At 46.1% G+C, this 27,827-nt stretch overlaps 1 protein-coding gene and 1 long non-coding RNA gene across 8 annotated transcripts in view; one reads left to right on the forward strand and one right to left on the reverse strand.

Moving 5' to 3' along the window:
• Nucleotides 1-27,827, reverse strand: part of Gm36388 — a 130,379-nt gene that overhangs the window by 85,845 nt on the left and 16,707 nt on the right. Inside the window, exon 2 of one of the 3 annotated variants that reach the window (XR_001779606.2) lies at nt 18,602-19,821. The exons of the other annotated variants lie outside the window; for them this stretch is intronic. This is a non-coding gene — a long non-coding RNA (predicted gene, 36388). Of the gene's footprint in view, nt 1-18,601; nt 19,822-27,827 lie in introns of those variants that run through there. 3 annotated transcript variants of the gene reach the window in all.
• Nucleotides 983-27,827, forward strand: part of Esrrg (estrogen-related receptor gamma) — a 606,376-nt gene continuing 579,531 nt past the window's right edge. For 2 of the 5 annotated variants that reach the window (XM_011238916.3, XM_006497165.4), the window contains exons 1-2: nt 983-1,372; nt 1,595-1,678. The gene's annotated coding sequence lies outside the window, so the exon portion shown is untranslated. Of the gene's footprint in view, nt 1,373-1,461; nt 1,702-2,111; nt 2,258-27,827 lie in introns of those variants that run through there. The other 3 variants (XM_011238917.3, NM_001243792.1, XM_011238920.3) reach the window with 3 other exon arrangements.

Consider the following 27,827-nt stretch of genomic DNA (forward strand, 5'->3'; position numbering starts at 1 on the left):
TCCAAAGCTCGAGTGGGAGGGCAGGAGCACAGGCTTGGCAGAGGCTGGCGGAGAGGACGCGCACACGCTGGCCTAAGTGGACTCGTGGGCTGTGGACACTGTGGGACGCCCAATACTCCTTAGACCTTTGTCCTTTTCCGTTGGGTCCTAGCCAGGTTGGACTCTTGGGCAAATGCGTTTAGGGATCCTGAGGTGACAACTGACAGGATGGGCTATTGGAAAGCGCAGTTGAGGACAGTGACATTTACCCACGGAGGTTCCCAGCTCGCAACCCGCACCGAGGACATTTGACCTTTTCGTTGGCAGAGGGAGGGCGGGAAGTTGTTAGGGGAGGTGGGCTATGGGGGTGCGGTGACTGCAAGCTACTCTTGCAGCTACAGGCCTCCTCGGGCTCAGTGGGCAACGCGATTCCGCAGGCCTCTTCCCAAGCGAGCAGGGCAGACCCTGTTTACCTTCAACCCTCTTCTTCCCGCCACAATTCGCACAGCAACCTACGTTTCTACTTCTTGTGACCCTGGATCCCTTCTTCTGTGCAGCATCCCTCAATGCTTTAAAGCTGAAACCTCGTGAGCTTAGGGGGCTTGGAGTGTGTAATGTTTCCTGTCTGCAATGATTTAATCTTTGAGGAAACAAGATAAAAATGAATATCGAACTAAGACATTCACCTCCGCCCATATCCCAGCCGGGCCAAAGGACCCGAGAAAGGTGAATGCGTGCAATGAGCTCGGTCAATTAGACAAATGGCCCTGTTCCTGATGTCTGGTGTGAACCCATGGGAAAAGGCATCTGCTTCCAGGGGCAGTTTAGATTGGAGAGGGCTAAGCGAGGAGGACCCGCTGGTGCCATTCCGTAGCCCGGCTGCTAGAAAAACCTGCATCTGTAAAGCAAGACACCCCCCACCCCCCACCCCCCAACTTGGCTCTCCATGGTCCTTCCCGGGGCTCAAAGTTCAAGAAAACTAACCGAAAGAGGTCGCTCTCACTGGAGGTCGTTGTTGGGTCGGGAAGGACAACCCTGCCCTCCAGGTTACCCTGGTGGCTTCTAAATTCACCCTGTTGCAATTCCTTCACAGATGCGGGATTGCCCAAATTTCTGTCCCGGTACCTCAAGTGAACCCCGAGTCCTGGCAGTTTTCCTGTCTCCCTAAGGGCTAAGGCTCGCCCAGTCCTGGGGGAAACCCGCCCCGGGCCTTCTCCCTCTCTCAATACTAGGAGGATTTGCCCTTCCTGGCTCGTGAGTTGGCAGCGAGTCGGGTGAGGGGGCAGTAGGGGAAAGCATGAAGCGAAGCAACAAAACTACTGGAAATTCTGGAGATATTAAAATGCAACCGGTGCCAGGAGCCTGAAGAGGAATGTCGGGTCTTTTCCCCAAGGTGTGTGGGTGGGGGTGGGGGAGGGACCTTCACACATTTACAATCGCTCTTCTCATTTGTTAGCTGACTCAATCTAAAACTTTGCTATTTATAGTCTACGCCCGGCAGCCCGAACCCCGTGCCCGATTCCTGGTGCGGAGTGCGAGAGGTTCCCGCGGCGCCTGGCGGACAGTCTCGCTGGCCTCCGGTGACTTGTTTTGTGTTGGTTTTCCCCTCTTGCAGCCGGCGACCAAGCGGACATCCTCGGGGACCCCCAAAGCCACCCACTCCCGAGAGCTCGGAGAGCGGCTCTGCACGAGGGACCTTGTGAGTTGGCGCCCAGCCTCCGGGTACGCGCGGGAGGCGCTGTCGCTTGCCGCGGCGACCTCGCCGGTCGCGTTGTCCCCAGCTTTTGTCCCTTCCGACCTCCAGCCGGGCGCTCTAACTTGCTCTTTTCTTGCTGTCACACATACACCCTTTTCATTTCTGTGCGCACCCCCTCGCACCCCAGTTCCTCGCTCTAGCCTGCTGTCAACTTAAAGCCGAGTTTGCTTCTAGACTCTAGAGAGAAAAGAGGCGAACGGCCTTTCGGCGGGAGGCGGGTGTGTGCGCGGTGCGTGCGGGAGACTGTGCGGGGCCGGTCGGGGAGATTCCGATCCGAGGGCGCCCGGATCCCGCCAAGTGTGTCCTCCAGGGGGGAGGGGACGAAGTGCGTCCATCTGAGGACCTTGCCCTCAGTCACTTTGGCCGCGGCGCCCGCGTAGCCTGACGGTCTGGAGCCACTCGGCCGCCGGCCGCCGTGCGATCACTGGTTGGTCTTAATCATAGCCCCTCGAATCACCACTGAGCAGAAGAGAGAGGAAAGAAAGGAAAGCTGTGGTCCGGGACTGGTCAGAAAGAGTCAGGGTAAGGTCCCCCAGCTCCAGCCAGGCCCACTGGACTCTATCATCCATTTTCCAACGAATGGATGCAGGTAGATCTTGCTTAAGGCGGGACAGATGGTGGCTATGGGGAGACCTTGACCTTGTCCTTTTTCCCCTAAGCGTCAGAGCCTCAGACTAGGTTTCTATGGTGTTAAAAATCAAGAGTCTGGAGGTAGTGAGTCTGGAAAGCTTTCCCGACCCCGGGGCGAGACGAGTTCTCAGGCATGCGTGGACGTGGACTGGCGGGCTCTGGGTGGTTGTATGCTCTCAGCCTCGGTCAGACACTCTTTCCCGCAGGCGCGCTGTGGCCCGCTTGTGGCTCCTTCCTGGTGTGTCAAAGTGTCCTTTGCAATCTTGGCAGAGTCACGGTCTAGATGGAGAGCGATGCAGGGAAGGTTGTGACAGCAGAATACTGGTCTCTTATCAGTTTGGAGGAAAACGAGAGCGCGGGGAGTTAGGAGCCAGGAAATGTACAATCTGGGATCTGCGCCCCTGCCCTGCTGCATGTCCTTGCCTAGTGCCCCCCCCCCCCCCCCCCCCCGTGGCAAGCACCTCCAAGCAATTCGTCAATTTCCCCTAGATATACTGGATCTTACTTTTAGGATCCTTCCTGGAACTCGTCCCGCTCAAGGTTGCCAAGGCTGCTTTGGCAATAGACTAGGGAAGGACGAAGGCTAAGCTCAGACTTTTGGTGGTGCCCTATGAGTGGGCCTTCTCTGCACTTCAGAATTTCCCCACTGCCCACAGAACAAAGGGATGGCATGTTGGGTGTTGCCAGCCTCCTGCCCGCCTCCCTCCAGTCTGCGCACTGCAGGACCTGTCTGGTTCAGGCTGGATAGTGGGTGCCCACACCTAGTTCTGATCTGCCCAGATTTTCACCCCAGCCGGCTTGAGACAGTTGGCAGTTCCTCTGCCAAAAGCAAAAGCCAGTTTCTGCCACTATCCCCATGCAGATCTTGGAACTATGGTTAGGAAACTGGTAGCATTGACACTTACTGTACAAATCTGCGAGTAGAAGCCCTGTCTTAATCTCTCTTCCACCTACCTCTCTCCTATCCCTCCCAAGATGCCTCATCTGAATTGTCAGAGTGACTTGCCCTGTGCCTAAAGGGAAGGAGAGAGGGAGGGAGGGAGGGAGGGAGAGAGGAAGGGAGGGAGGGAGGAGAAAAAGAAGGGAAGGACAAAGAGGAGTCAGGCACAATGAAAATAGTCAGGCCTCTGTAAAACAGAATGGCCCTTTGCTGGTTGCTTTCCTTCTGCATGGACTTTGAAAGGAACAGAAACCTTAGAGAGGGCAGTGGCCACCAATAAATCAAGTCTTTCCTTACCCCCAGGACATGAACCTTTCCTATCTGTCCCTTGCTTAGAAGACACCAGTTAGAGATGGAGAAAGCCAAGCACCCCTCCTGGTTCTTGAGCTTGAATCCAGCCCACCAGGCTCCTGGACCTCCCCAAAGCATTTGGCTTGTATCAACTTTGTGATCCGCAAGCTCCTCCAGGCATTTGGATATGACCTTACGAAGCTTTGCTTTGGCATAACTTCATGCCATTGTGCTGTTGCTGGAATCCCTGGCTCCTGTGCTCCCTGGTGCAGGTTCAGGTCTGTCTTCTGCACTTGTCCTGAGATGACTTCCAACCTCCTGGGCCTTCCCCACAGGTCTTTAGTGAAGAAGTTCTCCTTCAGAGTGCGAAATATTCGTGGCATTTCCACTAAGCAGATAAGACCAGAGGAGGACCAGTCAGGGTAAGAAAGGTAGTGGGCAGGGAGACCTGTTTGCTTCCAAATCAATAATGAGTGAGGAAGAAGTGTTCTTCTCCAATATGGCCCATTTTCAAGGAACTCCAGACAGCGGCAGAAAGGAGTGTCCTTTTATGAACTAGTTGCTTTTGCAACTTACAACTTAACCCCTAACAGATGTGCCTGGAGGGGGCAAGGCAGTCAGATTTCTAGACTTCTCTTAGGTGACCTTCTGTTATGGTTGCAAATAGTTGCTACTTTTTAAATCTTTATTTTCCTCTTGTTTTCCTTTTGGTGGCTACTGAAGGTCCTGGAGTGATCGACCCGAACTCTCCCAGACCAAGAGAATTTTATATCCCTAAAATCTCTTGCTAGGGATTTCTCTCTTCTTCAGATCCACTTCCATGGCTTTGTCTACAAACTGCACTTTGGTCGGTTGTCTGAACTACTCAGGGACTAAGATGACATCAGAGTCGACCACATTACCCTTCTCCCTCCCCCAGCTAAATGTTGCTGGAGAAGGAAAATAGCTGCCTGGATAGAATCACAACACAATCCTTTCAGCTTCCTGCTTTTCCACTCTGACCCCGCCCCCAACATAACAGGGCGAGGAAGCTTAGCCTCCCTCAATGTGGTACTCCCAGCCTAGGTGGTGCTTGCTTCTTAGTGGTATCTATTTGCTGAAGGCAATAGTGAGCTTTCCTTACTGGGTTCCATTTGGTCATTACCTTTACATATTTCCAGGCAAAGAGCTGAGGCCTGAGATGTAGGTGGCAGGAGAGACGGGAGGAAGGAAGAAGGAAGGAGCGTCCAGGACAAAGCACTCATGTGTCTCTGTCATGCCTCCCCACTGTTCCATGCACCAGTTCATCATGTAAGTGGGGGAAACAGACCTCATAGATTCTGTGGCTACCTCCACCACACCTTAAGAGTGAAGTCTGTGTTCTGGCTAACTTTCACAACCTGACCGCCCGAACCATTTACAACCTACACAGTTTACTGTGCCCATCTCTGTCTCACGATTTTGACATAAAGTAAAAATGTTTCTTTTCAAGTTCTTGCTCGCCTTCAACAATTGGTTGAAACAACAGGTTGGTTTCAATGTCTGTTTCTCAAATTTCCTTACAATAATAGTTCAGGAACCAGGTTGTGTTTGGCTTCTGTGGGGCAGGGTGATTCACCCTACAGTTTCCCAGGTTGTTCTAGCTAAAACTGCTTTTGTTCTCATCTGAGTTAGACACATACTTGAGATGAAAGAAAGAGATTTAAAAAAAAACAAAAAACCTAGAAGATCGTCTCCCTCTCCTCCTTCTCCCTCTTCCTCTCTCCCTTTTTCCTCTTTATGCAGGAGGAGTAAATCTGCTCATATTAACATTTAAAGATATGTCATAACAGATCAATGTGACTTTTATGTAGTAAATTATTTGAGATATTTTTCAAGTCATAGGTCAGATTGTTAAGGCAATTCCAGAAAACTCTCCATTTCACGGGGAATTGGCCAATATGCCCGCGTCAGACTTACTTTACTTTAGTTCTTATGGCTGTATTCTCTTGTCCAATTAGTTTGTGATCAATTGTTTGAATAAGTATTTACTTAAATGGACCCCCCCCCCATTTTTAAATGTATCCAATTTTTCCACCTGCAGCTCAGAAAAATAAAATACAGGAGGTGTAGTATGTTTCACAAGCCTGGTTTCTAAAACTGTATTTTATTATTGTTTTCTAATGTTTTATTTTGAAACATTGGAGATTAAAGCCAAGGCCTCACACATTCTAGGAAAGCACTCAGCCACCGAGCTTTATCTCAAGATTGAAAACTTTACTTTATTGCTAATGTTGTAATAGTAAATAAAACACAAGCCAAGGAAACATTTTTCTGGTGGGAGAAGAGTATATGCCATATTTTTCAGGAAGGATTGCTGAATCATCAGTTTGTCTCCAGTACTCTTTATTTCCCTGTATCAGATGGATCGGTCTACTGGACTCACTGACCTGATGCCAATTAAAGAAAGGCTCAAATTACCGACCTCAGAAATCCTATACCTCTCCCTTTCTTTCCAGTAGAATTAATGTGCAAATATTCTTAATTACACACTTCAGTGTAATTAACAAGGGAGGAGGCTCCACACACATCCCTTAATCGATGATCGCCAAATTGGGTAAACTGTTTACCGCGGACATGTGAAAATGGGGCTGTAAGGTAGGGTGGAGTAATGCCTCTTCGTGCAGACTGATAAACTCAAAACCACCTCTCTAGGGCAAGGGGCTGAAGATCATGGCCACAGGAGAAAGGTCTTCAGAGATTGGGGTGGAGCTCCGGCACTCAGAGAAGGAGGCGTGTCAAGGACATTGACACACTTGTTGGGGTCCCAACACTGAAAAATAAACAAGTATTGGGGGTGATGTATTTTGTAGGTAGATGGAGTTTTTGCCTTTTCTGACTGGAGCCTTAAAATTGCACTGTTTTTATTTTTAAATGTAGTAGCGTTCAATAACAAAACCTTATTATTTAAGTGTGTGAGTTGTCCTTGTGCATGTTTGTGTGCATGTGAGTGTGTTTGTGCAAATTCTGACTACCACAGAACAGGAGAAACTCTCCTGTTGTTCAGGAAAGGATGGGGGAAGTGGGTGTGGATCCACTGACCTTTTTACTAGAAGATGTTCTGACTTATGCAGATAAGGGATCCTCCATGAAAGAGACCTTTCATCTCTTGGTGATGGCCGTTGTTATTTTAAAATTATCACTATCAAATTCACCTACCAAGAAATTTCAAATCGTCTCCTCTGTTTAAATAACATTAAGCACCTGCCTTAAGCTAATAAGAACCAGGAAAATGCAGTTGACAGACTGCTCCTAAGTTAGCAGTTTCTAGGCCACGGGCCTGGGTAGTCAGGTAATCTGCTGGTAAATTTCCTGGGAGAAAGTTCTCGGAATCAGAAGGGAAGGTAAATTATTACAAGACATTGTTTAAAAGTTAGCTGGCACAGTGGTTCATGTCTATCTTATGAGCATCCTAGAAGCTAAGGCAGGGAGATGGCTATATGTTCAAGGCCAGCCTTGGCTGCATAGAAAACTGTTGTCTCAATACACCATTACAAAGTTAGTTAAAGAGAACGCATAGAAATGGATCCTGTAGTATGTAAAGTCCATTCCTAACTCAGATTGGTTACATTGGACAATTCATTTATTGATTGAAGTAATACACATGTTGGTTTGAATCAAATTTTTTATTTCACTTAGTTATTGAGTTATAACAAGGCCTGTTGCAAATGCAGATTTTTCCAGTTGGCTTAGTAGACTAGGTTTCTGGTTGTATTATTTTTATGCAGGGTGCTATTGCATAAAACACTGGCCACCTTTTAAATGCCATGTAGAGCTGTTACTAGGCAACAGCCCTGAGGAACTCCAGGGTCCCACATCCCTCCTCGATGGAGTTACTCCTCCATCTCAGGCTTATAATGTGGATAAAGGCGAGGGAATACGCATGAGACATCAAACAGTTTGAAGTGCGTTGTGTGTTTTCTTATTTATGTGCGTATGATCCTAGGACTTAACACTATTGTAAAGAACAAGCTGACGGTGAGACATGCTTGTAACACAGGACTCAAAAGGCTGAGGCAGGAAGATCATGAGTTCAAGGTTTTTCTGTGCGACCTAGAAATACATAGACTACTATAATCACAATGGCATGTAAGAAACACAGCTGGGGGATGTGATACATAGTATGTAGTGTGTAGTGTGTAGTTCAGTAGTAGGATGCTTGTGTAGCATGTATGGTGACTAGTTTCCATCTCCAGCAAAACACACACACACATTCACACACACACACACACACACACACACACACACACATTCACACACATGCACACACACACACATACATGAGCACACAATTTCTCAAACAATATTGTAAACTACATATTCTCATTTCTCTTCATTTTTAAGGTTGAACAAAGGGAGACACGTTCTCGTGCCAATAAGAGGCAGAGCTGGAGTTTTTGCTTGCCTGTTTTATGAGACACAGTTTCATGTAGCCCGAGCTGGCTTTCAGCTTGCTGTGTAGGCAAGTCTGGCTTTGAACTCCTAATCTTTCTCCTTCTACATTTTGACTACTGGAATGGCAGATCATTGTCACTGGCAAGGAGCAGATATTGAAACACAGAGTCTGTTTCTAGAATCCTTGCTTGGCTTATCTGCTACAGTATAATAACTGACTAAAATTAAATACCTCCAAGTTCCCAGTGAAAACCTAAACCTGTATATTAATTGATGTAACATGTATCAATTGGTTACCTATTACCTTATCTTGAAACATGGAAAAAATCTAGCAATACTGGGCTGCCTTCCTCTGCCTTGCTATAGCTACAATCACGCGACTTGTGTTATTTCTGTCACCTGTTCACAGCCACCCAGCATGGCATCATTGTTCCCTTTTCTACATGCCTGAGCCCTAGATTCAGCCATTTTGTTACAACTAATATAGGCTGAAGGCAGGAAAGAAAAAAACCATTATAAGCAAAGCATAGAGGGAAGCCAAGGAAAACCAGGAAGAGGACCTTCTGGCACAGGCTCTGTCCTACAAAGGCCTTTCTTGTTAGCAGTGATCTGACCACAGAGCAATGACTCCTGGAGTCGGTAGGTGAGTTGCTGTATCTTCTGGTTTGGACCGGTTATTTCCAGCTTGAGGAGGAGCAGTGATGATCATCAGATTTTCACAGGATCAGTCCCTGGAGGAGGGAGGGGTGAGGCTAATGAGCAACACCCCTCCCCACATTTCATAACTTTCTGTAGGTGAAGGAAGACAGGGTGGGTGGGTGGGGTGTGCTTCCGGGGCATTGTAGCCGTATCTTCAGTGGTGCAGGAGCCTCTTTTTGTGATTTATAGATGTTGAGGTGGAACTCTTCAGTGAGGAGGTTGACTTGGATGAAATCAATCTCTTCTTCCCTCCCCCCCTCCCTCCCTCCCTCCCTCCTTCTTCTCTTCTCCCTCCCTCCCTTTTCCTTCCTTCCTTCCTTCCTTCCTTCCTTCCTCCCTCCCTCCCTCTCTTCTTCCCTCCTCCCTCCCTCCCTCCCTACCTCCCTCCCCTACTCCACCTTCTCCTCCTCCTCCTTCTTCTCTTCTCCCTCCCTCCCTTTTCCTTCCTTCCTTCCTTCCTTCCTTCCTTCCTTCCTTCCTTCCTTCTTTCCTCCCTCCCTCCCTCCCTCCCTCCCTCTCTCTATCTCTCTCTCCCTCCCTCCCTCCCTCCCTCTTTCTTTCTTTCTTTCTTTCTTTCTTTCTTTCTTTCTTTCTTTCTTTCTTTCTTCCTTGTTTTGTTTTCCAAGACAGGGATTCTCTGTGTAGCCCTGACTGTTCTGGAACTCTGATTGCAGACCAGCCTGACCTCGAACTCAGAGATCTGACTGCTTCTGCCTCCTGAGTGCTGGGGTTAAAGATGTGAGCCACCATGCCTAGTGGAATTCTTTCTTTAGTTTGTTGATGATCTCTTCATCTAGAGTGAGGAGAAGTACACAGCCCTTTCCAGAGCAAGAAGATCATATGCTCCTCCTTGAAATACACAGCAAGCACATAAAACAAAGTTTAAAGGTCAGAAAGGCATGCTGGGAATTTGTCTTGGTTTGTGGAGTGTCCTCATGGAGTGCCCAAAGCCCTCATGGCATGCCCAAAGTTCTCATGGTGTTCCCAAAGCTCTGGCTTTGATCCTTAGTGCTGAATAAACAAGGCATGACATCACATACGAGTTCTTGGGGTGCTGGAGGTAGGGTCAGGAGTTGGTGATCATCTTCAGTTATACAGTGAGTTCAAGACCATCTGCAGTACATGAGGCTGTTTAAAAGACTCATCAGCGTGGGCATAAGCAAAACCAGCTTCACTGTAGGAGAGTTTACCAGAATGGTTGGCATGGTTGCACACAGTACAGTGGGGCCAGCCCTGCTTTCGCTCTCTTTCAGTATCAGAAACCTGGTTTGTGCTGCCGTGATTTTGTGCTGTGATTTTCTTTTTCTCCTTAAAATACAACAGGATGGTAACACGGCGGCAGCTTTCCTGTGTTGCTGAGCAGTGTGTGTTGTCTGTCTGATGGCTTCCAAGGCAGAACTTTATGCGTGCCTTCCTTTTACAGTGCTGTGAGGATGGTGAATTTTAGAAATGGTGACATGGGTCCATTGAGGGAAGAAGCAAGGCTCAGGACTTATTTCCTATGATGGTCTAATTCGTGAAGGGACAACTCTGCACCTGAAACCCATCCCTCCAGCACCAAGTCCCTGTCTCTGACAGCATGAAAACAACCTGTAGTTTCCAGACAGATGTTAAGGCATGCTTGGGAAATACATTTCTGAAGTCAATGGGTTTCATAGCTTTCATTACAGGATGATCCAGGGCCTCGTGTGATCTCCTGCATCCTGTGACTGTCAGAGAGGATTTCAGGTGTGCTATTTTCCAGACTCTCCTTTATATAGAAAGCCAGAGGTGTGCAGAACACAGCAGTGAATTCCAGTGGCCTCTGAAGGACCTATGATGCTAGTCTAGACACAGAGAGTATCATCCATGAACAGGGGACTCACTGTACCTCCCTCCCTCTCTCTCTCTCCCTCCCTCCTTCCCCTCCCTCATGGTGGTGTCCTCATATCGCAGTGGACAAATGTCTCTGCTGGAAACACTGGGGGCAGGCTACAGCCAAAGGCTGTTGCCCAGGAGACTGTGTCAACTTGGGGTTGTCTTTGAAGGTCCTAGGTTAGGTGTATGTTTAGACATAGAGTGAATATTAAAGGTGTCTCTGTTCTCTCCAGAAGATGTTTGAGGCAGAAGAGTGGCTACCTGACTTCCAATGAGTCTGACACCCTCCTGTCTCAATGTCAATGTGAATGTGAAGTCAAGATGAAGACGATAGTAGCATAAGAAACTCATGCCAGTCCACCCAAACCAGTGGCCACAATTCATTAGAGGGACTTCCACCCTCTGGCTAAATAATAATAGGATAAAATTATTATCAAGGCTGACCCTCTGCCTATCCCATGTCTATATTTGTCAAGGTATCTGCGAGGATAAGGAAAATATGGGCATTTTGGCTGAGTTACCTTAATTCCAATATATTTCTATTCTCCTCCCCTTCCTTCTCTCCCCACCACCACACTCCCCTCTGCTGCCCCCTTCCCCTTCCCACCCCATTCTCTTCTTTCCTCCCATTCCTCCTTCTCCTACTCCATCACCACCATGACCACCACCACCTCCTCCTCCTCCTCTTCCTCTTCTTCCTCCCCCTCCCCCACCTCTCTTTTACTGTCAGGAAGTATCTGTATCTAAACAGACAGGCTTGGCAACTGCTCAGATAAACCAGGCACAGCGTCCCTACCTGATGGATAGGTTTATATGGTTTAAGCTGCTGACATTTATCAAATTACGCTGACACCTTCCACATCACCATCCCGCTCCACAAACACACGCAGACTTCTTAAGGAAGCCTTTTAATATTTGCTTTTCTTAGGTATCATCACTTTTAAAGGTGTGCCCCTTTTTTGTTGTTGTTGTTAAATACGTACTGTCCACCACATAAGCAGGCCTTAACCACACTTGCTTTCTTATGCTTATGTAAAATGAAGTAAAGACACATCATACCATTCCAATACCTCAGGTAGCCATTATCTGAACATTACATTCTCGAGGCAAATTATATTCTCAGTCTTTCCAGAGTTGTTTGAATAAATGTTTAGCTCTTTACTGGGAGGATTCTTCAGGGCTCTGTGTGCTGGCCTCCTCTGCTCGCATGTCTGTTGGCCTCCTCTGCTCACATGTGTGCTGGCCTCCTCTGCTCGCATGTGTGCTGGCCTCCTCTGCTCACATGTGTGCTGGCCTCCTCTGCTCACATGTGTGCTGGCCTCCTCTGCTCATTTGTGTGCTGGCCTCCTCTGCTCGCATGTGTGTTGGCCTCCTCTGCTCACATGTGTGCTGGCCTCCTCTGCTCACATGTGTGTTAGCCTCCTCTGCTCACATGTGTGCTGGCCTCCTCTGCTCACATGTGTGCTGGCCTCCTCTGCTCGCATGTGTGCTGGCCTCCTCTGCTCACATGTGTGTTGTCCTCCTCTGCTCATTTGTGTGCTGGCCTCCTCTGCTCACATGTGTGCTGGCCTCCTCTGCTCACATGTGTGCTGGCCTCCTCTACTCACATGTGTGTTGTCCTCCTCTGCTCACATGTGTGCTGGCCTCCTCTGCTCACATGTGTGTTGTCCTCCTCTGCTCACATGTGTGCTGGCCTCCTCTGCTCACATGTGTGCTGGCCTCCTCTGCTCACATGTGTGTTGGCCTCCTCTGCTCACATGTGTGCTGGCCTCCTCTGCTCACATGTGTGTTGGCCTCCTCTGCTCACATGTGTGCTGGCCTCCTCTGCTCACATGTGTGCTGGCCTCCTCTGCTCGCATGTGTGTTGGCCTCCTCTGCTCATTTGTGTGTTGGCCTCCTCTGCTCACATGTGTGCTGGCCTCCTCTGCTCGCATGTGTGCTGGCCTCCTCTGCTCACACGTGTGCTGGCCTCGGCTCGCACTCTTATGGAATTTACTCTTCTCATTGCTCTCAGTGAAGAAGACTAGAGGTTGGTGGCTACCTGCAGGGAAACTATACCTGAGGCTTCCTTAGAAAGAGTGGGTCCCAAACAGACACCGGCTAAGCTCGAAATGGAAGGGTTATCAGCTCTGTGATAGGCTTCCAGGAGCTTCCTCTGGCCATGAAGATTAGAGAAGGCTCTGTCCAGGAGATGGCTTTGAGACCACAGGTAGAATTGGTGAGCTTTTGATGGGGACATGACAGGGGCAGAAATGGGACTAGGGTTTTATATAAGAAGTCATGAACTTGAATAGAGACAGGAGTGGAAGATGTAAGGAACACAGTAGAAGTAGGTTCAGGATGAACGGGGAGGGGGACAATCAGGAAGAAGGCGAGGACTGGTTTGACTCAGGGTTCCTTAGGTACCACAGACAAAGGCCCCTGGCCTAGCTGTCCTTGTTTAGTCTCAGACTGTTAATGATTGTTGCACCATATCCACTGTGTAGCTCTCTTGCTGGAAAGTTACTGCTAAGAAGTACAATGTTGCCCAGAATCAAGGTCAAGCAGCTGTTATCAGTGGTGGTCAGTGTGTATCCTTTCCACTGAAGCAATTAGGAACCCAGTATACCTTTCTATCATGGGCAATAGATGGGGATGGGTATAAACAAAGAGACTTGCACATCTCAGTGGAAGGAGAACCATGAAAGGAGGAGGAAAGGAAAGGAAACCATGCTGAGAGCTCGGCTTTAGCTCTGAGATGTGTGAACTGTCTTTCAGAGCATCCAGAATCATGTTGATTAAGATGGGCATGATCAGAGGCCCACTTCCCAGCGGCTCCCATGTATCGTGTCGCCACATAACTAGGACAGGAGAGGGCCAACCTGCAGGTCCCGGCTTTTCTTCACAATGCTTCTCTGGGTCCAACCCTGCCTTCCTGCTAAACAGTATCAAGACCCATTGTTACTCCAGACGTCATTTGCAGGTCAAGATAGGTGGAGGCACTTGTCTGTGTAGTAATTCTACTTGATAGTCTGTAGTATCAGGGTATAAAAATACATGCCTTTAAAAATAAGGGTCTGTGGGCTGGAGACATGCTCTGTGAGGAAATAGCTTGCTTTTCAGACATGAGGGCCAGAGTTCTCATCTCTGAAACCCACACAGAGCTGGGTTGTGAAGGATGCATCTATGATGCCAACAGTCCTAACGTTAGATGGTGAGAGAGTAATAGTCACTGATTTAAAAAAATGAACCAAACAAAAATACAGCTTTTTTTTTCTTCTTCTCATTTTCACCTCTTTTGATCTGGCTTGAGAATCTCTCTGATGTAGACTTGTCACACGGTCTCTCAACTGGTCAGAGAGGATGTCTCTCCCATCAACCTGTCAATGGCACTCTTCATACGATCAGGAGAGTGATGCTGCTAAAATGTAAATCTGGACACTATTTCACTCCCGTTTTACAACCCTCTGCTGACGGCTGGTGGCACACATCCAAATCGCTTCACAGAGCACAGGAGGCCTCCATGGTTCCATCCTCAAGTCTCTCCTGCCTTATGTCTGATACGCCACAGTTCCTCCACTCAGCTCCAAATACAGTGACCAGGGACAGACCACCTCACTTCTGTCTGCTTGCTTCTGTGTTCTTTCTGCTTGATAAATGATTTTGTGGCCTTCAAGACATAGAGGAGGTGACCCCTTACACACCCAACATGGTGATGCTGCACCAGCCCTCTTTCCGGGATGGCAAACTGCTCTTTTCTTGTGTCATTTGTCCTCAGAGATTCAGTTTTGGACTGGTCTCTTGGGGTGCCAGCTAAACATTAGTTGTGAGCAGAAATAGTTCTGGTTTCTACCCTGTCAGTTGCTAATACTCTTTCAACAGAACTGGCTATTAATCAAATATCCTTACAGCTACAGGTGGAATTACCACCCTGATACACTATGAGGAAGTGGAAAAGGCCCAACCTAGAAGAACTGAACTGATATGGGAAGACAACGGAAACTTTGACTAACAAAAATGTGCTTGTGTTGAGATGTGGAAGTTGACCTATGAACCTGAGGGAAATGGGCTGCACATAAAGGGAATGGAGAAACCCCATGGGAATTTAAGTCAATCATGGTGAGCATGCATATAGTTACAGTCCTCGGGACACCAAAAGGAGAATTGTGAGCTTGAGGCCAGCCTGGGCTGATTCCTTATTCATATAGATTTTTTTCCATCAAGTGTCTGTGCATCTGTCTGTGTGTGTGAGTGTCGATGTGTCTGTTTTCATGAGTATCTGTGTCTGTGTTAGCCTGAATGTCTGTGTGAGTGTGTCCCATGAGTGTGTGTGTTTGTGTAATTGTGTGAATGTCTGCTATGTCTGTCTGTCTGTCTGTCTGTTTGTCTGTCTGTCTGTGTGAGTATGTCCTATGGCTATGCATCTGTCTGAAAGTATGTCCCTTTGTGTGTGCCTGTGTGCCATGTGTGTATGTGTGAATGTCCAAAGAGGCCAGAGATATCTGATCTTCTGAGGCTGAAATCTCAGTATCTGTGAGCTGTCTGATGTGAGTTCTGGGAGTAGAATGTGGGTACTCTGGGAGAGTAATATACACTGAGCTGTGTCTCCAGTCCCTAGCCTGGGCACAGAGTTGGGCCTTGCTTCACACAACAAACCACCCTCAGATAAAGGGGGATATAGAGACTCAATAAAAACAAAGTGTAATGAGTTGTGTGAGGAGCAATATGGCTGGACAGTGAAGAGTACATGAGCCACTTACACACTTACATTACAAGGGCTTTCTTTTTTACCCACCAGGAATTAGAAGCCATATTAAAAGAGAGAAAGAACTAGAGATTTGGCTCAAGAGTAGATCAGTTACTTGTCTAGCAAAGCTCTGAATTCCCAGCCTTGGGATTAGGGGATGTAAGAGATAAAGAAGACAGGTATGTTTATGCTGGGCCTGGAGAGATATGTTGGCTGCTCTCACTGAATCTATATTGGGCAGTTCACAACTGCCTATAATTCCCGAATCTATATTGGGCAGTTCACAACTGCCTATAATTCCCGATCCAGAGGAAGCTGATATATATCACACACACACACACACACACACACACACACACACACACACACACACACACACACACTTTCTGGCCTCCATGGATGCTGTACTGTCTGCGCGTACTGAAATACAGACAGGCACGTCTAATTAAAAATGGAAAAATAAAACCTTAAAGAATTCATTCTATCTGCTGTGTGGATAATGAGTTCAGAATTACTTAAATGCATGATGGAAGACTTGTTTGAGAAGATGTGCTGGGATGTTGAATGAGGGTTGGGATGGATTCGCTACAGTGGATCCCTCAGAGGAGGTCCTTCCACACTTGGATGGATGTGAAGGCTGGTCGTGGGGCTGACACACAGTTGGAGAAAGTCAGTGAGGAGGTTATTTAAATGGAAGGTGCTGGTTAAGCCACGTTGAGGCTACAGGAAAAGCAAAGTTAGATAGAAAACTTGAAATAAGAAAAGCTTACTTGAGTTCAGCTTGAGAGATTCTAGACTACCCTTGGTTAGGATGTGTCTTTTGGGTTCATGATGAGTCAACACACAGAGAGAACATTTGACAAGGAAGCAGCTTACTTACCTCAGGGCGGCCAGAAAGACGAGAGCATGAGAGGAAGTGAGGGACAGAGGAATAGATTTGTGTCCCAAGTTTCCTTTCAAGGATCTACCTATTGACCTAACCTCCTTCTACAAGACCCAAGCCCTGGAAGTCACCAAGGCCTCCTAAGAGTGTCACTAGCTAACAACCACACTTTTAAAACTAGGGCTTTTTCGGGGACATTTAAGATTTAAAAAAAAATAATGGCAGTTACCTCAGGAAGAAACAGGAGAGTGTGTCCCACCATATTCCATATGCATTTTCCTCCCTTTGTATTTACTGTGTTATAATAATTATGCAAATCCTACAGTGAGAGTCATGAGCCACTCAAAGCAGCGAAACAGCATTATGGTTATGCTTTCTCATCTTTGTGTCCCTTATATCTATCCCTGTAACCGTGTGTAATATTTGCCAAGTAAATGCCTTTGTACAAATACTCCAACTGACCCCGGAGGCCTGCACATTTCCTCCCACACCAATAACAGAGAGGAAGGAACAAAACTGGAAAGACAAGTTGGAGCTCAGTGGTAGAGTGCTTTAAATCTCTGGCTAAGAAGTTACACTAAGACATGAATGCAATTAAACTTCAAGTTTACATTTACCTTCCAATCCAACCTTTGTTTCAAATAGTGCCTCTGCTATTTTAAAAACATTACAGTGTTTACTCAAGGGACATTGTCTCCTAAGTAAATCAAGGCAAACCAGCAGCCAAGCCAAAGGAAGACTACACAGGTAATGCTGTAAGAATCAGCCGAGCTTTTATGATGAGGACCAAATGGATTCAGAAGAAATGCACAGGAAAAAGGCTAGCAATACAGAAGACATGTTGTGACAACTATTTATGTTTTTCACTTGCTGCTTATTGGGTTTGTGTTAGAGGTTAGGATTTGTTCATTAGGGCAAATCTAGAGAGAAGCCAGACGTTTACATGGTCTGCTGCTGGATTGTTTTTGGAGTACAACTCTGAAGAGATTAATGTTGAAGGGCTACCCCTGTCTGCTGGGGTCATGGTCATAGAAAAATCGTTTCTGTCACTTTAATTTAGTCAGAGCCATACAAACAGAGTGTTATAAGACACTCTGCACTGAGACAAATCCGAGTCTATCAATGTCTCAAGACATGTTTGGGATTAAAATTGACTTATGCAAGTTTTGTCTGAAGCCAGTTTGCAGTCATGAATGAGGCTGTTTGAGTTTTGTTAGCCAGGACCGAGATGAGAAATTCTTCCATCACTCCTGAAATCAGATTCACTGGCCTTTGTTGCCTCATTAGACACCTGTATTGTAAGGTCTCATATTTACCATTCACATGGGACAGGAGGATGACTGAAGTCAAAGAATGTATATCCTTTCCCCCTACCGCCGAGAGTAAACAGTCTCGCAATTCATTCCTTTGTGTGACTATAAACACCCTGTCATATGAGCCAGGTAGACAGTGGTTGACACTCAAACAAACCACAGCTCCTCCATACCACTCTATTAAAAAGACTTATGTTTACTTTGTTTATGTATTGTGGGTGTGCATGTACATGCACGGCACATGCGACGTTCACAAAACGACTTGTGCATACTGGCTCTCTAAATCCACCTTTTACGATGTAGGTCCCAGGGATCAAACTCTAGATGTGAGATTTGGTGGCAGGAACCTTTAGACTTGGTGCCATCTGGCCAGAACCCTTCTTGTTGGTTATAATGATGAGGATTAGAGTTGAGCATCAAACGAGTCCAATCACATTGGTCCCAATGCCTGGCTGTGGCAAGCCTGTTGGATATAGCTATACTCTGTAGTTGCATCTATAATGTGAGAAACATAGTTCTGAAAGGTTTCCAGTAACTCCACTCACAAACGGAGGCAAGCTTCTGGTAGGGCTCAGAGCACCTAATGATTGCATTAAGAAGGTCAAGTTGGCCATCACTGCAAAGAGAGGCCCATTGGACTTGCAAACTTTATATGCCCCAGTACAGGGGAACGCCAGGGCCAAAAAGGGGGAGTGGGTGGGTAGGGAATTGGGGGGGGTGGGTATGGGGGACCTTTGGGATAGCATTGAAAATGTAAATGAGGAAAATACCTAATAAAAAAAAAAAAGAAGGTCAGTGTGGTGTTTAGGGTCTCGGGATCCTGAACTACACAGCTTGGCTTCATATCTCCCGCTAGCCATTCCCTAGTAGCAAAGTCTTGGTTGATCTGTGTAGCTCCTTAATTCTCACTGTGCCCCATGTGTGGTGGGGTTAGTAGTCTACTTACTGCCCAGGGTTCCCAGGGGAATTAATGGTTACTATCAGCAAAACAGTTAGGACAGGGTCTGCTACACACACAGTAAGTAATTTCTAGCTGCTATTATTATATTAGGAGTATGCTCAAGAGATGAGCTTTAGAAAGGCAAAGATTAATGAGGGCAGAGGTCAGTGGAACTTCTGGTGAGATATAAAAAAATTTAACTTTTTGGTCAACCATTAAATATACATCATCTGCTTGACATTTTAAAAACAGAATTATTACAGAGATTACTTTCTATAAATAGTCTCTAAAAGTATTAAGACTATCGAAAAACATCCAGAGTTGCTGAGACAAAAGTGCTATTTAGTGAAGATTAGAAGAAACCTTAGGGTGCTTCAATTTGGTGAAGAGAAAACTCAAAAGTCTTAGAAATGGCTTTAGTCATGTATATAAGAAGACGAAGTGTTGATTTAGCAATTACTACTAAGTCAGTAGAGTTTGTTTTCCCCTTACTCATTTGGTTCCATTTATTTTTTTTTAAACTATGTAACTTCACTTTATCCTAACCAAACTCCATGGAGCCTCTTTATGTTCCTCTAAGCAGAGGCTCCACACAGGCCTGTGGCTCTTTGAAGGCTCAGTGTTGCATTCCTTCTGAGGCTCGATTGATTTTCTGCTCCGTTGTGTTTCCCTCCATTTTTTTTGTTGTTGATGTTCATATCTGCAATTGCTAGGGCATTTTTAGTTTTGCAAAGCACTTAATAGTTTTGTAAATTATACGCTCTTTTGTATGTGTGTATATGTGTAGAGGGAAGTATACATGTGTGTGTGTTCTTGTGTATGTAAGGGTGCAGGTGCACATGTATATACATGTGTGTGTGGGTCAGAGGTCAACCCATATCATACCCCTTATGTGTCATCCATTTTGTTTCTCCGGGGAATCACAGGTCAGATAAGATTGGCTGGTCAGGAGCCTCAGCACCCATCATCTGCCTGCCTCAGCTTCCCTCGTGTCAGGGTTACAAGTGCAGCCACGGTGCCTGGTTCTTAAAGGGATGTTCTGGAGCTGAAACACACGTCTTCATGCTTGCTTGGCCAGCACTTACCAGTTATGCTTTCACCCCAGCCTGCATCAAGCATTCTTCGAGTGTCAATTCTCTGGTCAGGAAGTTGAAGCTTTCTGAGGTTGGTTCACCCAGGCTTATTCTTCAGATCCCATATGCTGTAACCAAATTCTCTAACAACAGTTTCTTGCTAACTCCATGACTACCACAATTTTCTTGACTGGTGGATAGAGAGAGAAAGAGAGGAGTGGCCCTCAGGAATCTCATCCTGCCTTTAAAAGTAGAAGGTGTCTGAGCAGCTCCATTTTCAGTACCACGATTGACTGATTTTCTGCCCTTCATCCACACCATCTAAGTAAGAAGAGAAAACATGCTAGACTTCAAAAACATATCTGAACAGAATGAGTCTTAAAATATGAGGGGTGGTGGAGGGAACTGCATTCCCCATAACTTTCTAAGACTTGATGTCACCTGCATGTTATTATGCTATATTTCAAGTGGGCATCACGTCTAGCCTTTGGATGAGACCTTGCCTGCAAGTCCGGTAGGTACTGCAGAGCATTCGCCCTAAACATGTCAAGAACCTTATGGGCTGTTATTAGTTTGGTCTGAATTAGTAGAAAATTGTTATACTCTATCTGGGACTTTGCCAGTGTGATGACAACCAGAGTTAGGAGCTGCCAGCAATCACTATTAACCACGGTGATGGCTTTATGGCTTTATGCATTCCTCTCAAGGTAATTAAGATATTTATATCCATAAAATGGAAAAGTACCTATCTTAATCTATTTTATCTTTAATGTCTACCTAGAATCCAGACACTTTAGCAGACTGCATAGGATATCAGGATCTTAGGGAGAAAAACACTAATAAATCTTTCATTCATGTATGTAAAAATTGCCATTGAGAAAAATCTTCAAAATTACTGTTCTGTGGGTTGGAAGTGAGTCTGCTGCCAAGTTGCCCATTCATCCACTGGATATTAGAAGAATTCCTCTAAGAAGTCATTTCATTCATTCATTTATTCATTCACTTATTAGTTTATCTTCTTTATACTGGGCAGGTATGGATTTTACATTCAGGATGGTAAATGAAATAGACAAAAATCCTGGGGCATATGGAGTCTATGTGATAGCTGAGAAAGTGCCATGGTGTAGAATATATGGTGATGGTACAGGTTATGGAGAAGACGGAAGGGAAAGGGGGGGACCCTGAGAGGCTCTGATGGGCAGAGACATTGGTGAAGGAGTGAATTTTGAATACAAGCCAGTGGGACTTAAGGAAGCTAACTTGACAGTGTCTGAGCAAGGACATTTCCTGGGGGAAATGGCTATTTTGTTTGAGTGAGAGAGCAGAGCAGAAACACAGACCCAAGAGGGCAAGCATAGGAGAGGAGCTGAGAGGCTTGGTGGGGGATGGTGGGGGGGTGTTGGAGATGTTGAGTTCTATAAGTGAGTGGGTTACTTGACTTCTCATTACCCTAAAATCAAGAGTGTGGTGGCCCGTAGAAAGAAGATGCTCTCGAGTATGCATGGACGAGGCTCTGGAATATGCATGGGCATGGTGAGGTGCTTTTCTTGGTGGCTGGCACTCATCAGTCATCAACCATGCAGCAAGCACCACGCAAAGCTCTGGATTCCAAAAGAGAAAAGACATTTTCCCTAGCAGGCGTGTCTAACTAGTGAACCTGGGCCACATCACTACAGTGTACATGTGATCCCCAAGGCAAATGTGAACTCAAAGATTATGTGATTCCTTTTTATGATAATCTCTTGTAACTTGATTGTGCAGTTCTAGAGCACAGCTCTTTTAGATGCTAATATAGTGTTGTGTGTGTAAAAAGATTGGACATGCCTAAATTGTCAAGTCTGGAAGAGGCAATACACATACATTCTGATAGAGACCACACACTCTTAACAATATAAACATTTTTGGTCACACATATATAGTGACAGGGGTACTCCGTTTTCTGTGGGTATCCTTTCCTCTTTGTTCTTATAGGAGGAGATCTTCTGCCTCCTCCTGTTTGATTTCCCCACTTTTCATCCTGGAGAAGCAGTATGTCCATTAGGGTTATTTAAGGATGTATTCTGAACAGACTCTGAGATACCAGCAATGCTGCAAATCTCCTGGTTGTGGTCTTATGAATGGGATGAATTCCTTCTCTTTTGTAGTAAATTTAGGACATTGGTTTTAACAAACTCTTGATCTATAATAATTCCCGTCTTCTGCCTTGTCCACTTTGCAGCCTGCCAACATACAAAGACTTGCTTGGTGATAAGTTGGTACTGCCTTCTGCTTCCATGTCAGTCACCTGAAGGCAAAGACAGAGCTCATGGTGCTTCTAAGGCTAGGGACAAATTTACACTTCTTCCTCAAGACTTATTCCAGCCGTAGTAGTTTTCATCTTTAGTACTGATTTATGTACTCATTTAGCAAAGAAGCAGGAAGCTTAAAATTTAAGTTCTCTCTCTCTCTCTCTCTCTCTCTCTCTCTCTCTCTCTCTCTCTGTGTGTGTGTGTGTGTGTGTGTGAGAGAGAGAGAGAGAGAGAGAGAGAGGGCAGAGACAGAGACAGAGACAGAGACAGAGACAGAGACAGAGACAGAGAGAAAGAGCTTGTGAGAGAGAGAGGTGTGAGTGCAAGGGCCAATAGAGACCAGAAGACAGTCTGGGCTCTCCTGTAGCTGCAGTTACAGGTGGCTTGAGTTGCTTGCCATGGTGCTGGGAACTGAACTCAGGTCCCCTGGAAGAGCAGCAAGTGCTCCCTACCACTGAGACACCTCTGCAGCCCCAGGTGATTCAGCATTTAAGAGGTGAGACTTCGTAGATGATTGCAAGTCGGGCTCTTCCCCCATCACCTGGCGTCCATCTTTCTATGGAACATCTCCTTTTGTTGGCACTCTGGTCATTGTGCTGCCATCTTCCACAAACTCAGCACCGAAGCCTCCCTGTCCTGATGCTCTGCACTTAACTAGAATAGTAAACTAAATAAGCTCTTTTTTTCCCTGTAGACTTCTCCAGCCTTAAAACAACTAATATGGATTTCATTTTCTCCTGTCCAAATCCTTAAAAGGAAAAACTGGAGGATATCTGTGGTCACCCATTGTTTATCTTCAGATAACAAAAACTCAAGATCCCCAACTTTCTTTTCACTGAGACAGTGGCTTAACACCCAGGGGTTTGCTATTTAAATCAGGCCCATTGGATGTGGTGGATAACACCTTTAAGCCCAGCAGGTGGGAAACTGAGGCAAGAGCCTTACAGTGAGTCAGTTGTAGCAGGAAGGGCACAGAGTGAAGACCTGTCTCAAAAAACCCAGCTCCCAAGTAAATAATACCCAATGCAGCAAATAAACAAATAAATGGTTCAAGTTCAGGTTCGCATGGGGATTCCTGGGGGCTGTGTGTTAGAACATGGTTCGGGACAGATTGTCTGCCACCCACCAATCTATGGGAGTACAAGGGTGACACATCCAGCTGAAAAACAGGGAGACAGGAGGGAGGCCAGAGCAGCTGCTGATCTACACACAGCCTCTGGCGTGTTGCCAGTCTATAGGCAGGGTCTGTTCATGCTATTCCAGGACAGTTCTCTTGTTCTCTGATACGTGTCTCTACTCTCAAGTCCGGCACTATGAGAAAGGAAGCTCAGGTCCCCATTGGAAGGGTGATCTCAACCCATGTCTTCCGGTAGAAGGATGGAATCTGAACCTCCATCCCTCTGGTCAAGATCAACGTCTCTTCTTCCAGCACGACTGTTAAGAATATTTGGGCTTTCCCGTGACCGCTGCTGTTTACCGGCCAGAATCTCGGCTATGGAATTCATTACAGCACAGCCCACTGGGTCCGTGTAACCCACCTGAGGTTGCTGTGGAGAAGCAGGGAGTGAAGACCTTCTGTGGGGCCATCTTCAGCCAAGGTGGAATTTGATCTCAGTCTTGAGGCAATTAGCCATGTCTTTATTGGAGAATACGTTTTGAAAGAGAGGGAGAGGAGAAAGTTTACTTTTAAATTCCTCTAAGTTTTCCTGAAGTGGTTTTTGAACCATGTCCCCTCCCTCTCTGTCCCATGTCTACCATGCCCAGCCTTAAACAATCTCTTCTTGAACCCACTCCTCTCTTCCTGGGCTTTTTTATATGTTGCTCTGAGAAGAACTTTTCAAGCCTCTGCTTTTGTCACATCTTGTCTCTTCCATATTCCACAACACTCTAGTCAAGCAAGCTTTTTGTGAACTGTTCCATCTGTATTTAACTCAGTGTCTCTCCACTCCCTGACACTTCTTTTTCTCTCTGCCTTTCAAATCTTACTTCCCTGAGGCTCTTTCCAGTTTCATTGGCCACCTTTTCCAGGCCCTGAGAGCCAGTGTTTATCGTTTGGTCACAAAGGCCATGAACCCCATTTTGGATTTCTATGATAAAATGTTGTTTTATAACAAGTTTTCTTGAGTTACAAGCAAACATATGAAATCTACCTCAGCAGATGGTAGTTTAAAGATGCTATTTCATTTTGCTCATGGTTTGGAAAGGCAAGGCCATCCGGGTCTTTCTCTGGGTCTCTTCCGCAGATAGATGTTGGCTAGGTAGGGCTCTGGATACAGTTACAGCGGAAGGCCTTGACGGGCAGAAGGCCAAATGGGTCACTTACATGGCAGTTGATGTTGGCTGTTGTCTGGGAATGTAGGAGGGGATGTTGACCCAAGGCCCTGAGCCCTGGCCTTTGCACAGCATGGTGGCTGTGTTCCAGGAAGGACACTCCAGAAAGAATGTTTCAAGAGACCTCAGTAGTTTTTTTATACGTTTTCCTTAGAAGTTTCAGAATGCCGTGGCCACTGAATCCTAATTACCGCTATTCAGTCGATGGAGAGACTGCTTTCTTATTTGTAATAGTATTTTATTTGTTCTTTTAACTGTTTCATACATGTGAGTGGTATATCATGATCACCCCTACATCCAGGACCACAGCCCCACACGGCTCTTCTCAGTTTTACATTTTCTTACATAACTGTCAATGGAGATGGAGATTGGATCTCGGTCCTCACGTTTGTATGGTGAACTCTTGGTTGACTGACTCTGTCTGCAATCCTCTCCCCTTGCTCTGTAAATATCATCTAAATGAGAGAAGCTACAAATATTGTTGTTGTTCCCTTTGGTTCTCCACAGTAATGGTCAGAGCCTTGCACAGCTACCCCACCCTAGAGGGGACACTGGTGACATGAGAGCCCAGAGCTAAAAACCAGGGAGGGCTTCCATGGGGATCTGCAGTTCTAGGCAAGAGTCTAAGGAATTTTAATCCCTTAAAAACATTTCTGGAGATAGCATTTTTTTGCCATGTAGCCCAGGGTGGCTTTGAAATCTTAATCGTCTTAATCCTTCTAAATGCAGAGGTTATTGGTTTGTTCCATCACGCCCAGCCTCAATCCACAGGAAACAGAAATCTTTCAGAGTCTTTTGTCCAGAAAAGCATCTAACATTTATGAAATCTTGCAACCAGCTCAACCATGATTCATGGTTCTCAACCCAGCTCTTTTTCTTTAGAATTGTCCTGTTGTTCTGAATTTCAGTGCCGTGCAGGTTATGTCCAATCCCCAATCTGTAGAGAAGTGAACCCTCAAATAACTCTGAATTAGGGCCTAACACAAAATTCTACATCTACTGCAAACATGGGATTCTTAAAAAGGCAGTTCTGGCAACTCAATCGCATCGTTCTTGAGTGTGTTGCTCTGTATTTGGTATCCATCTCAGTGTTAAAAGGTCACAAGTGAAAAGATGCTTGGTGGAAGTTCTAAAGTTGTGTGAATCCCTCCCTGCCACAGAGATCTATGTGTTGACTTCAGCTGAGCAGTGCACCCTCTTTTGTAGTCTCTAGCAGGACTCAGTGACCTTTTTACTGTGCCCCACCAGAATCTTGACCTTTTAGGCACTTGGGAGATTGCCCCATTGCTAAAATGCTTGCTGTGCAAGATAAAGGACCTAAGCTATATCCTCAATACCAAAACAACAGTGGGCTATAGACAGTGTACCTATATAACTCCAGCTCTGGTGAAGTGGGAAGAAGAAGGATCCCTGGGGCTTGTTAGCCAGGCCAGTCTAGGCAAATCTCTGAGGCCCCAGGCTCAGTGAAAGACTTTGTCTTAAAAATTAAGGAGGAGAGGAATCGAGGAAGACATCCAGTGTGAACGTCCATCTTAGTTACTTTTCTCTTGCTGTGATAAAACACCAAGGCAACTTGTAGAAGAAAGAGTTTATTTGAGGCTCAGAGTTTCAGAAAGAGTCCATGATCCTCATATCAGGGAGCATGGCAGCGTGTAGGCATGGTGCTGCAGCAGGAGCTGAGAGCTCACACCCTGATCCATAAGCACACAAGGGAGAGAGAGCTAACTGGGAATGGCATGGGCCTTTAAACCTCAAAGATAACTCCCAGTGACACATAAGATGTAAGACCACACCTTCTAATCCTTGCCAAATTGTTCCACTAACTAGGGGCCAACTTTTCAGATCTATGAGCTTTCTCATTCAAACCACCACAATCTCTGAATTACACACACACACACACACACACACACACACACACACACACACGCACGCACCTTGACATTTTGTTTTCTTTGGGGGTCTAATATGACATTTTGGTGTAACAGTGAACCTAGTCCCACATCTGGTGGTTGTCAGAGGTTGTCAGCCATGGGATTCCATCCTCTTGAGCCACAAGTTAGAGATGGCAATGTCATGAAACACTGACCATGGTATCTTGACATGGCTACAGGACCACAGTGATCCACTCTTACTTTTCTTAATTGGGGACCTGCTCCTAGATCACTTTATTCTATGGCTACATACGTGGAACAAATACTGAATGGCATTCGTGAAAGACAAAGACAGGATGGATGTAGGGTGATTTCAGCTGTGAGACACCAAAATTGAGGTGAGAGAGATTCAAAATCAGATGCATGCCCCAGCCTGGAATGAGAGATTTCACAGCGTAGCACAAATCTGTGCTTCCTTATGGTTTCTGACTTCAGAAGATTGGAGCAAGGAAAGGATAAAGATGAACACAGGGGCAGTTCCACCTTTGAGAGTCTTTTCTAATCTCTTTCTTTGGCATGTAAGCGTCTTCATTGTAGAGGTCTTTTACCTCCTCGGGGCTGCCTCGGTTTCCTGGGTGGTCATGTTATATTTTTGAATCTCCATTGAATATTATTCCCTGCTCCCCTTTCCTTTGCTGGTAATTTCCTATTCCTCTACAGAAAAGCTATTGATTTCGCTGTTCTTAAAATAGAATCTCGCTCTGTGGCCTTGAACTCCCAGCAATCCTCCTGCCTCAGTTTCCTGAATGCCAGGATTATGGGCATGTGCCAGCAGTCCTGGTTTCTGATTTCTGCATGTTGATTCTCTGCCATGTTGTGTGGCTGATGGTGCTTGGCAGATCTAAGAGCCTTCTGGTGGCAAGTTCAGGAAGACTCTCACTGCATTGTCTCTTATAGGCAGAATGGAGATGCAACAATGTGTATGTAATAAGCATGGATGTGGAACATGAAAGCTGAAGCTGGGTGATTGGCAGAAATAGAGACCAATAAGAGGTGGGTGGAGGAGGGCAGCATGGAGTGACAAAGAGCCAAGAATGGTGATGCATTTGTATAAAATACGGAAAAAGTTATTAAAAAGAGGCAAGCAGTGATTTAAAGAGATTTCTCTAGTGTAGGTTTCTGGTTACTCTGACTAACTGACAGCTGGTTATTAGAGTGCGGTGCAGAGAAGTGTTGAGGATTGTCCTGGTGCTGTTTGTATTTTGATGTTAACCCGACTTCCTCAAGAGGAACTGCCCAGATGAGGAGTGGCTCATACTCAGATGATCTCTGTGAACTTTCTCCCCATTTTAACTGGTCAAATAAAGGCCAGAGCCAGTGGTTGGGCAGTGAAAAGGAAAGGTAGGGCTGGAGGTTTTAGAGAGGGAGAGAGAGGAAGGAGGAGAAGGAGGGAGATGGAGGAAGAAGAGGTGGAAGGAAGATGGAGCAGAACCACATGGCCTGGAGAAGCTGCAAGTAGCAAGGGGTCTCACAGCCAGGGAATAAAGTAGTGAGTGGTGCATCTTCCCCATTTGCCCAATCTAGGCATGCAGCGTAAATATATTATAATTGAGTTGTATGTTTTGTGTATGGGCTTTTTGGGGTTGGAGATTTACTGTAACAGAGAAGTATTCTGAGTCCATGTTTGACATATGCACAAAAGGATATCATGATTGATTAATAATGTCTGCCACAATCAGAAGGCTGGGTGGTCCCGGCATTCACGGGCAGTGCACTTGTTGTCTACAGTGCAGCTAATGAACTGGAGGCTGACCTGGACTTGAAGATGAGGTCTATA

This window comes from Mus musculus, chromosome 1 (genome assembly GCF_000001635.26).
Source record: "Mus musculus strain C57BL/6J chromosome 1, GRCm38.p6 C57BL/6J".
Lineage (NCBI taxonomy): Eukaryota > Metazoa > Chordata > Mammalia > Rodentia > Muridae > Mus > Mus musculus.